Consider the following 12,606-nt stretch of genomic DNA (forward strand, 5'->3'; position numbering starts at 1 on the left):
ACACAACGTATCAGCAAGCAGGAAAATCAGGAAAGATTCATAGTCATCAATGAAATGGAAGAAACTGGAGCTTCCACAATCACCATTTGTACCTCGAGGACTATACAGCCTGTTCAGTATTTCCAGGTGGTTAAATTTATTTAATGTTTAATGATAATTTTATTATAATGCTGGTACTAGGAGTGAATTCAAGGCAACAATCAAGAAGACTCAGGGTTCACAAACAGATAAAGCTTCACTCTTGAGGCTCTGATGTTACCTAAAACTCTCGATAGGTTACAGTGTCTTTAAAGATCTCCACATTTCTATATATAACCTCTTCTCTCCAAGTGATCCATTAGTAGACAAAATTCCCTTTTTGGATTCCCAGTGCTACAGCAAGGGTCAGCTGCACAGCATGGAAATATCAGTATGGAATGCTGGGAGACAGCAATACTAATACAGAAATGGCATGAATGGGCATGTACTCATCGTATTTCCTTCTGGTGTGAACAGTAAACGAAGCATGTTATATTTTCTTAACACTTGTTTATATTCTATAATGTCCATAATTCTTAGAAATATAGAAACAAAAGCTAAAGGTCATCTTTCATAGGGGCACAATTCCTGTGCTAATATGTTTGACAATATTTCTTGTCCTGTGACACCAATTTTAGTTTTAATTTACATAACACTAAAATCATACAACTGTTACACAATTGCTCACAACAGGAACAACTTGCTTTATATTATCATGAAGGCTACTGATTTTTGCAGAGAACCTGATATCCAATAATATCAAATCAATTTTTTAAATATTTTATTTGACTGCAGGAAATTTATTGATGATTAGGAATCAAATTGATTTATTTTCTAATTAGTCCTGTTGATTTGCAGTGAAATTGTTATTTTTTATTGCACAAAATCATAGGTTTTTCCATTTATATTATTGGATTTAGGATAACAACCACTAATTAACTTTACCATAAAGACTACAAATCAGCGATCAGAAATGTGAACTGTATCTGAATATATTTTTTCAAATTTTACAATTTTAACATTAGAACTTAAAAACTTGCAAAGTACATTAATTCCTCACACAGTGATTTTCCCATGTCTTTATTACATGGAAGTCCATCTCTTTCTAATTGCATTCCACATGCTCTGAACGTATAGCTTAAGCAGGATTAGTCCATTTAATATTTCCAATCATTTAGTTTCTAATCCATATCATTCCTCATTCCTTTCAAGTGTTTAAGAAAATAATTCAGCCTTTCAAGCAACAAAAACTAATACCCTACAATTCCTCTTCTCTTTCTTCCAATCCTCTCTCCTCATCTTGTCTTTTACAACCTCTCCTCGATTTTGCCATTTCTGACCCTTACAGAATACTGAATGGCCTGGACAGAGTAGACAGAAAGATGGTTCCCTGAGCAGGAGAGACGAGGAGTAAAGGAAAGACACTTACAAAGGAGATGAGGAGAAACTTCTTTAGCTAGAGTGACGAATCTATGGAATTCATTGACACTGAAAGCTGTGGAGGCCAGGCCATCGAGTATATTTAAGTCAGAGACAGGTAGGTTATTGATTGTCAAGGGCATCAAACATTATGTGGAGAATGAGGTTGAGAAACTTATCAGCTATAATTGAATGGCCAATGGATCGAAAGGCCTAATTTCTGCTCCTATGTCTTATGAAAGACCTTTTATCCTATCTCAGAATAGCTCTTTCAACTGATGTTGTAAACTCGGTATCTTATTTTGTTGTCCAGGAGGCCAATGATACCTCCCTCAGTAAATCTGCCATCCTGGCTGTCCTTCCTAATTCTCCTCCACCTTACCCTCCAGCCATTTTAATTGGACATCTACCACTGTCATATCAACCATTTCATTTTCACTACTTCTCACACTCCCTTCAATCTAAATCCAACTAAATTTACAGCACTCCACTGTCTCAACTCTAGTCTATCAAATTCCTTGTGACCTTTCTGTTCCCCTCCAGCAAGGCTTTCCCAAACTTTGCTTCCTCCTTCAACAGCAGGCACAACCACAACAGTCCACTCTCCAACTCACCAAACCTGTTCTTTTGCTTATATCCAGCAGCGCTGTTACACAAAACTGAACGTTCTTTACCCCATCACCAAATCACTCGTGATATTTTTTTAATCTTTCAAACATGGCCAGTAAATCACTTGTGCTTTACAATTGATTGATTTATGCAGACCATCAAAGGTGAGAGAGAGGGAGGTTAAATGAAAAATGGTGTTGGAAGAGCACTCTACTCCCTGCAGTGCCCACCTCTCTCTAAAGGCATTGAGACACGCCACATCCTCCATCTCTAAGGACGTGAATGTAGCTGTGGACTAAACCTATTCTGATCCCAGATAAAAGAGGGAAGGGGGTGTAACACATGGATCCTAGCTCCAAGCCTGTCTTTTGGTGAGAGATATGAAATACTTTGTTGTACTCAGTATCCTCCCCGACTCTGCTCTCTGTCCCATGGATGGCAACGTTCCCTAATCTAAAGTGAAATCATTTTACTTTTCCCTGACCTTCGATGGTGTCCAAGCCTCTCCCCCTTTCCTTTTGACTGTTACTTTTCCCCTCAACCCTTGTTGACAACATATTAGCTGGCTGACCCGCACGATTATCTTTTGGTGTGTGTGCTCCCCCCCCGAACGCTTCCCCAAATCGCCTTTAAATAAGATTCCAAGGCTGCCCTCGAGAGTGAGTGGAGAAAGATCTCAAGTTTGTGGAGGAGACGGAAATGAAACTCAAGCCGGGCCACGCGGAGCCGGTTCGGGGACTGTCCCCGGCCTGGATCGAGAAGCCTTCATCTCCGGCTGCTGTTCTCCAGACACTTACCTCTCACTTGGGCTGGTTCGCTGGCGCTGTTCTTCCCAATCCAGAGGATTGTTTCCCCCTCAAACACACCTCAGGCGGTACTTGAACGCGGGGCCTCTGAGTCCAAGGCTCGGGACACTACCACTTCGCCAGAAGAACGCCCACAAAGCCGGAACCGACCTGTCTCCGACTCGCTGTTTGCTGACGAGGGCTGTGACAGCAGCTTGATGGTGAACCCAACAAAACTAAATGAGAGACACCCCTACCCGCTACCCGGGGGGGTCTGAGAAGGTGAGAACCCACCTCCGTCCACAGGGATTCAAACCCTTTGCTAAGGCAAACTCACGTCTCTGAAAACAATTCAACTTGATACTAAGACTTGCATTTCTATGGCGCCTTTCGTGACCACAGAGTTTGGCGAGATTCCAAGTATACGAAACGTCACCAGTGATGTGTGCGCAGCAAGATCCCATCCACGATGCTGAGCTAATTATTTCAGTTATGCGAAGAATGTTGACCAGGAGTCCGGGCGCAATGCCAACTGCTCTCTTTGAACACGTTAATGTTCAAAGGACCTTGGCAAAACACGTCCTGAAATTTTGCAGTCCAAGCACTGTGCCCCAGAGGACGTCCACCTTCAGGAGAGAAAAGTGGGAAGCTAAACAGAAGACACGATCAAATCCAGCCGAGCTGTGGAGGGACGGAGGAACCTGAGGGGCAGGGAAAGGGAATTCTTCCACCAACCTCACACACTCCAGTGCTGCCTTCTGCCATTCATATCACTGCCCTGGGAACATGAAAATGCAGTATAAAATGTTTCGTCAGGGTATGAAAGGCAAGCTACTCTGTCCTTGAGAGGGGAGCATGAACTCTCATTTACTTCCTGACATCCACTAAGTAACCAAAATGACAGAAGCCGAAGACTATGCCCCCAGCTGCTCTCTTTACTCTTCCTAAACTGTGGTGTTGAGTGACCAAATATGCTCTTATGTCCAGCACTTAGCTGGACAAGTGTGGAACTTCCACAAACATCAGCAAACTCGTATAAAAGAAAGATTTAGAAATGTATTCTCAAGTTATGAGCATTGCTGCCAAAACTACATTTATTTATGATTCTTAGCGGCTTTTCAGAATGTGATGGTGGCCTTTCCTCTTGAGCTGCTGCAGTCATAATGGTGAAGCTGTCCCATAGTGCTGTCAGGGAGTTATAGTGATTTTTGACCAATGAAGGAACAGTAGCAGATGTTCAAATTGAAATGGTGAATGACTAGAAGGTGGTGCCTGTTGCTCTGCTTGGCATTGTACATTTGGAAGGAGCTGTTGAAGAAATCTTAGCAAGTTCCTGAAGTGTGTTCCAAATGGTAGGTACACTCCTGTATCTTTGTGCTGAGGGAATGCATGTTTAACCTAATAAATAGTGCACTGATGAAGCAGACAGCTGTGTTTTTGTTAGTGTCAATCTTCTTGAGTCCAGGCCAGTGAACAGAACATTAACCATCAAACATCAGGCATATACCTGGTAGCAAAGATTTTAGAGGGCAGGAAGAGAGCTGTTTACTGCAGAATGCCCAGCCTCTGACAACCCTTTGACCTCTTGGCACTTATTTGACTGTGAGCTTTTGGCCAGTGGTGACCCCAGGATGTTGATTGATAGATAGTCAGTAATGAGCATGAAGAGAAGGTGTAAAGATTTGTTCTTTTCAAAGAATTTTATCGCATGACGTTTCTGTGAGGCATATTATTTTGCTGTTTTCAATGGAGACTGGATGGCTTTGAAATCTCACTTTTTTGCCGTTTTCGAGAGCTGCACCATCAAGTCACAAAACTGGAGCAGGATTGCAAGGGGTATAAGGGTCTCCTTCATCTGCTTAGTTTGACTGGAACAACAGCGTCATGTTAACAGACATGAGCAGCAGACACTGTCGCAAGTTTATGTTTGAGCATTGAGCCCTGTAAATATTGTTAAATCTCAACAAAAAGAAAGAGGAACAGGAGAAATATAGTTTAACAAAGAGGAAGTCTGACCTTAACAAAGAGACAAAAGTTAAATCTTATATTCTGCATTCAATTAAATCTGATTGGAAACTGAGGAGAAAATCCAATCTTTCTTCAAATGCTAATTTGTATTCAAATTATTTGGCATTCATATGCGAAATTCATAATTTTTGCTGTTGCTCAATTTTCAGTTGCTTCTAACAACTTTAATGTCTTTTGTGAGTTATTTCCTATTTTCTTCCTTTATACCCCAGACTCTTGTGAAATCACGTCCAGACATCTACTAAGTAATCAACAATGTCAAGCCGAAGACTATGCCCCCAGCTGCTCTCTTTACTCTTCCTAAACTGTGGTGTTGAGTGACCAAATATGCTCTTATGTCCAGCACTTAGCTGGACAAGTGTGGAACTTCCACAGACATCAGCAAACTTATATAAAAGAAATATTTAGAAATGTATTCTCAAGTTATGAGCATTGCGGCCAAAACTACATTTATTTATGATTCTTAGCAGCTTTTCAGAATGTGATGGTGGCCTTTCCTCTTGAGCTGCTGCAGTCATAATGGTGAAGCTGTCCCATAGTGCTGTCAGGGAGTTACAGTGATTTTTGACCAATGAAGGAACAGTAGCAGATGTTCAAATTGAAATGGTGAATGACTAGAAGGTGGTGCCTGTTGCTCTGCTTGGCATTGTACATTTGGAAGGAGCTGTTGAAGAAATCTTAGCAAGTTCCTGAAGTGTGTTCCAAATGGTAGGTACACTCCTGTATCTTTGTGCTGAGGGAATGCATGTTTAACCTAATAAATAGTGCACTGATGAAGCAGACAGCTGTGTTTTTGTTAGTGTCAATCTTCTTGAGTCCAGGCCAGTGAACAGAACATTAACCATCAAACATCAGGCATATACCTGGTAGCAAAGATTTTAGGGGGCAGGAAGAGAGCTGTTTACTGCAGAATGCCCAGCCTCTGACAACCCTTTGACCTCTTGGCACTTATTTGACTGTGAGCTTTTGGCCAGTGGTGACCCCAGGATGTTGATTGATAGATAGTCAGTAATGAGCATGAAGAGAAGGTGTAAAGATTTGTTCTTTTCAAAGAATTTTATCGCATGACGTTTCTGTGAGGCATATTATTTTGCTGTTTTCAATGGAGACTGGATGGCTTTGAAATCTCACTTTTTTGCCGTTTTCGAGAGCTGCACCATCAAGTCACAAAACTGGAGCAGGATTGCAAGGGGTATAAGGGTCTCCTTCATCTGCTTAGTTTGACTGGAACAACAGCGTCATGTTAACAGACATGAGCAGCAGACACTGTCGCAAGTTTATGTTTGAGCATTGAGCCCTGTAAATATTGTTAAATCTCAACAAAAAGAAAGAGGAACAGGAGAAATATAGTTTAACAAAGAGGAAGTCTGACCTTAACAAAGAGACAAAAGTTAAATCTTATATTCTGCATTCAATTAAATCTGATTGGAAACTGAGGAGAAAATCCAATCTTTCTTCAAATGCTAATTTGTATTCAAATTATTTGGCATTCATATGCGAAATTCATAATTTTTGCTGTTGCTCAATTTTCAGTTGCTTCTAACAACTTTAATGTCTTTTGTGAGTTATTTCCTATTTTCTTCCTTTATACCCCAGACTCTTGTGAAATCACGTCCAGACATCTACTAAGTAATCAACAATGTCAAGCCGAAGACTATGCCCCCAGCTGCTCTCTTTACTCTTCCTAAACTGTGGTGTTGAGTGACCAAATATGCTCTTATGTCCAGCACTTAGCTGGACAAGTGTGGAACTTCCACAAACATCAGCAAACTCATATAAAAGAAAGATTTAGAAATGTATTCTCAAGTTATGAGCATTGCTGCCATAACTACATTTATTTATGATTCTTAGCGGCTTTTCAGAATGTGATGACGGACCTTCATCTTGAGATGCTGCAGTCATAATGGTGAACCTGTCCCATAGTGCTGTCAGGGAGTTACAGTGATTTTGACCAATGAAGGAACAGCAAACTGGCTGAAAGGGTAGTCAAGCTGGTCAGTTTTGCTTCAATTCACTTTCAGTAATTCTGCCTTGCCCAGGTCTGGAACAGCTCAGCTTATGCCAGCCACTTTCGACAGTGTAATTAGGCACTCCAAATGAGGAGCACAAATCCATCTCCATCATTGGGCAACATGGAGCTCAAGACGCTTCATATGATTACGCAAATACAACTGTAATTTACTGATGGAAGAAGGAACAAGTTACCAGGTTAGTAAATAGGGTGTGTGAAAATGTCAGCCTTAGCCACATGGTAACACACTCACGTCTAAGTCAGAAGATCATGTGTTCAAATCCCATTCAAGAGACGTGAGTACATAGCTCAAGTCACCCGTCCAGTACAGTCCTGCAGATTGTTGAAGCTAATGTCTTTCAGATTAAATGTTAAACTGGGGCCCTGATTTTCTCCTTGGGTGGATGCTAGAAAATCCTTAGCACTGATTGAAGAGAAGCCACAGTTAGGAGTGGTGCAGTGCCTTAACCAATGTTTATCCGGCTCTTAGTATCATTAACACCTCATCTGGTCATGGGAACTTGTACAATTTTGTTTCACAAATTGATTGTCTTGTTTCTGAAATTGCAACAGTACTAATACTTTAAAATTACTTCATTAACTAAAGATACTGCCTGAGGTTTGTAATTTCTAAGCTGGTATCTTAGGTACCTTTTGTACGTTCCCCATCTTTTGTAAAAGACCATCTTTCTTTTGCTTGTCCTCATTGTTCTGGTATTTATTGCAGGGTGGTAAACCCACAACACATTCATATAGTCACCTTATCGGGGTGGCATTTTTCATCACTAGCCTGATGGCTTGGGAGAAGGGGTAGACTAGAAAATTAGAGCAGCCCAGCAATGGATCAATTGCCAACTCAATGGAAACAGGCAATGAATTTAAGTTATAATATCCTAGTGAGAGGCAATTTTCTACTTCTGGTGCAGTACCCCCTCCCCTCAGCATACAAAATACTAGAAGCAGCGTCCTTGCAGTGGTCTAGAGAGCTCCATCCTTAAAGACAGAGTTGCGTGTAGGGAAGGGCCCATGACACCAACTTTCCCTCCAATTGAAGGGCTGCCTCTTTGGCTGCTACAAATATTTAGTAATTTCATAACTCCAAGAGAGCCCTCCTATTATTTGTTCTTCCCCAGCATGCCTACCTCTCCCAATTAAGCTTTTGAGGTTCCAGATCTGCTGACCCTCTGATTGATGAGTCAGCCTACCATCTTTTATTGGATAACAACCAATTTGGAGATCTCCAATAATATCCAACAAGGCCCCTTTCCCAGTGGGTGCAGAGTCAAGATCTGCAATCAATCCCCCCAGAGACCCAAAGTCCACAGGAAAATTAAGTCCATTGTGACAGTCTGCTATACTTCTGACCTGCAATTTAAATATTTGAATAATCTGACATGACATTATTTGGAATTAAGACAATTTGTTGGATTGACACCCTAAGAGGTCTACAAGAAGATTTTGCCCCTTTGAAACACCATTCAATTCACAGTAACGGTTTACCAAATTGAAATTATTGAGAAAATGTTTATTTCTACTATTTTTCCAGTGCACCTTGTTAATAAATCACACAAATGTTGTTTATTTTAATATCACCTGAAATCTATCTTCACAAATTAGTACTGAAAGATTTGATCAGAGATGAATTGGAAAGGATTGGCAGGTAAATAACCTGAAACACTGCATTTTGTCAATATTTAGTAGAAGGAAAACAAATCAAAATTTATTGGAACTTTCTGTTCTCACTTGTTCATTCTCAGAACCTCAAAAGTATGGAACTTCTTTCCTCCTTCAGCTTTCACTTCCTTGTCCAATTGACACAACTTAAACTGTAACCATGTGGTCACCTAATGATCACTTGTAATCTCGTTTTCTCTGTTACTTTTTCCAATCTCTCTAGTGTGCAGCACTATAGACTTTTATCTACCTTTCTCAATAAAAGAATAGGTACCCTCTTGGAACCATTTCAATTCTGAAATTAGGGACAAAACCTAATCCCAGTAGCTCTCCCTTGCTCTTTTTTTCAGCTTTTCCCATGTTACATGAGACTTCCACAATACTGGTTGATCACCTTCCTCTATTTTGTGTGTTCATGAGACGTAGAAGCCTTCTTCTCCTGAGTGCAGTGGAGGCAGAGTTTTACAGCAGAGGGAGAATCTTGACTAGTAACAGAATCAAAGGTTATTGGGAATAGGTAGGAATGTGGAGTTGAGACCACAATCCGATCAACTACTGAATAGCTGAGCAGGCTCAAGAGGCCTTTTACTCCTAATGTGTGTTTGGAATATTATTTTGTAATAAAAACATCTGGAAAGAATATGAAAAAAAAGGACACTTAGAAATGCATAGTGGTAGCTCAGCATCTTAAAAAGAGTCAACAAACATCTGAGAAGCAGGGGAATCGATATTTCATGCATAAGCCCTTTGTCAGGCAGATGCTGCCTGACCTGCTGTGCTTTTCCAGCACCATACTTTTTGACTCTGATCTCCAGCATCTGCAGTCCCCACTTTATCTTAAAAAGAAAGACAGGTTAACATTTCTGCTGTGACCCTTCATCACAGTCTGATGATTCCACAACTAGTGTTAGAATTTACTTCCTTCTTTTGATTTATTCACCCCTCCCACCATGGTATTTTCTCCAGGCAGAGCACTACTCCCCAGCAACTTTCATCCTCAAGTACCTCATTAGAGGCTGATAGCCAGGTTCAATACCCTTGAGGATGGCCTCAACCAGGATATTGGGTTCATGTCACACTACAGGTGACCCCACTACACTATACACTCTCACACACAAGCACACATACATACACTCTTACACACTCACACACACAGACGCACTCTCATATAAATGCTCTCAGACACACACACGTACACCCCTCCACATTCACACCCACGCACACACGCAAACACACACACTCTCTCTCTCTCTCTCCCTCACATGCACACACACATACATAAGTCTATGGGGTGAATTTGCATTTGCAGAATTGTATTTGCAGATACATTCTATTTTTGCTCAAAAGGCACACAATCTGTAGGCAGTCAATCCGTATAACATTTTATAAATTCCTACTTTGGAGTTAGAACCAGTCTAACTCAAGATTGGGATACGGACAGACTCTAACCTCACATGTTTAATACATTGTCTGAGCTGAAATGTCACCTTTTTTTATGAAACCTTAAGTTATCTCGAGAATGTGACTTAGAAGTTCTGGGATTTACATATTAATAAATTGAAACCTTCAATCCATTCCAAAAGATGAAAGACTTAACAATAATCTAGGTTTGTTTAATATATTATTTGAACTGAACGACACTGTGATCTTTTGCTATAAATTCTGTGTCTTATTATCCTGCCCCACTGGTTACCTGATGAAGGAGCAGTGCTCTGAAAGCTAGTACTTTCAAATAAACCTGTTCAATGATAACCTGGTGTTGTGTGATTTTTAACTTTGTCCTCATTAGAGTCATTGGATATTAATCAGGAATGATTTTGCCCTTCCCTCACTCAGTAGGAATGGAAAGGGCTGACATTAGGTATAAAATCCATCCAATTACGTCGGCTCTTCATAAATCATTCATCTTGATCATCTTGTTAACCGATTACATATGTTACCTATCACGAACATATCTTTTGCTAATCCTGCTTGTAGATTTGACGTTGGATTAAATCAGTTGTATCCAGTAAACCATATCCAGGTCAATGTCAATCCTGACCAAACATTTATCATCACAGGAATCAGCAAATGTAGAGGTTGATCAATGGCAATGAAGGGCCATGCTTGAAAGATCCACCTCTCACACAAGTGTTTCCAACATATTATTTCTGATTTCCAGAATTCTCAGATTTTTGTTAAAAGTGCACAGAATTTATAGATTTTTAAAGCTTGCAACTTGTTGACTACTCAACAGTGTTGTTGGCTGGTGCCTTGAGTGCTGCTTTTCTGCATGCATTCAACAGAGATCTCATCATAAAGTACATAAATGGCTTCACAGTTAAAATTTGATCCAAGTTTCTTCACTCTCATTGGATCAAGATCCTGGAACTCCCGAGTAGCATTTGAGTGGAGGTACAGCAGATCATGTTTAGTAGTTTAAGATGGCAATTCAACTACACTTTCTCAGGGCTAATTAGGGATAAGCAACAAATACCGGAGATGTCCACATCCCATGAAAGCATAAAATAAAATGATCTCTTGGACTTACTTCCATAAGTCAGTAGCAGCAAAAAGTAGACGATTCAGCCCAATAACTGCACAACAGAATCAAGAAAATTTTTCAGAGTTTTCTCTCTCTTTTGTATCTTGAAGGAGTTTGGACAGCAGAGAAGAGGGAAATGGGGTGAGGCAGGGATTGGATGGTGGTGAAGATGGCGGCACGGTGGCACAGTGGTTAGCACTGCTGCCTCACAGCGCCAGAGATCCGGGTTCAATTCCTGCCTCAGGCGACTCTCTGTGTGGAGTTTGCACATTCTCCCCGTGTCTGCGTGGGTTTCCTCCGGGTGCTCCGGTTTCCTCCCACATTCCAAAGATGTGCAGGTTAGGTGAATTGGCCGTGCTAAATTGCCCGTAGTGTTAGGTAAGGGGTAAATGTAGGGGTATGGGTGGGTTGTGCTTCGGCGGGGCGGTGTGGACTTGTTGGGCCAAAGGGCCTGTTTCCACACTGTAAGTAATCTACTCTAATCTAAAGTATATAGTCACATGAATGTGAGCCAAGCTTGATGGTCCTTTTTTAATACAGTCATACAGCATAGAAATAGACCCTTCAGTCCAATCAGTCCATGCAGACCATAATTCCTAACTAAACTAGTCCTGCCTGCCTGCACTTGGCCCATATCCCTCCAAACATTTCTTGTTCATGTACTTATCCAAATGTCTATTAAATGTTGTAAATGTACCCATATCCACTACCTCCTCTGGAAGTTCATTCCATATGAACTACTCTTTATGTAAAAAAGTCGCCCCTTTTTTTAAATCTTTCTCCTCTCACCTAAAAAAAAATGCTCCCTCACCTTGAAATCTCCCACTTTTGGGAAAATACATCTGCCATACATCTTATCTATGACCCTCATGACTTTATGAAACTCTATAAGGTCACCCCTGAACCTTGTATGCTGCAGTGAAAAAACTCCCAGCCTATCCAGCAGTACTCCAGAAGAGGCCTCACCAATGTCCTGTACAACCTCAACATGATGTTTAACTCCCATCCTCAAAGGTCTGAGCAACGAGGGCAAGCAAGCAAAACGTCTTCTTAACCACCCTATCTATATGTCAGGAATATGCTATTGCTGAAGAAGGGCTCATGCCTGAATCGTCGATTCTCCTGCTCCTTGGATGCTGCCTGACCTGCTGCGCTTTTCCAGCAACACATTTTCAGCTTTGATCTCCAGCATCTGCAGTCCTCACTTTCTCCTATCTATATATCATGCAAACTTCAAAGAATTATGTAACTGAAATGCTAGGTCTCTGTTCTACAACACAACCTAAGGCCCTACATTTAATTATATAAATCCTGCTTGTTTGTTTTACCAAAATGCAATACTTCTCATTTATCCAAATTAATCTCCATTTGCCACTCGTCAGCCCATTGACTCAATTGATCAAGATCTCTTTGTATTCTTAGATAACCTTCTAGGTGATTTCTTCAAATTCCAGGAGCAGCAATTACTGTTTCATATGATGTTGCATTGCTTTGCAACTTCGGGAAAAATAAAGTCAAAACAACAGCACTTTTAAAAG

At 40.8% G+C, this 12,606-nt stretch overlaps 1 protein-coding gene across 4 annotated transcripts in view; it reads right to left on the bottom strand.

Annotated features, from left to right (window-relative positions):
* Window positions 1-3,288, bottom strand: part of ticam1 (TIR domain containing adaptor molecule 1) — a 124,419-nt gene extending 121,131 nt beyond the window's left edge. For all 4 annotated transcript variants that reach the window (XR_011964007.1, XR_011964006.1, XM_072593811.1 and 1 more), the window contains exon 1: window positions 2,844-3,288. The gene's annotated coding sequence lies outside the window, so the exon portion shown is untranslated. The remainder of the gene's footprint in view (window positions 1-2,843) is intronic.
* Window positions 3,289-12,606: the final 9,318 nt, after the last annotated feature.

Source organism: Chiloscyllium punctatum, chromosome 24 (genome assembly GCF_047496795.1).
Source record: "Chiloscyllium punctatum isolate Juve2018m chromosome 24, sChiPun1.3, whole genome shotgun sequence".
Classification (NCBI taxonomy): domain Eukaryota; kingdom Metazoa; phylum Chordata; class Chondrichthyes; order Orectolobiformes; family Hemiscylliidae; genus Chiloscyllium; species Chiloscyllium punctatum.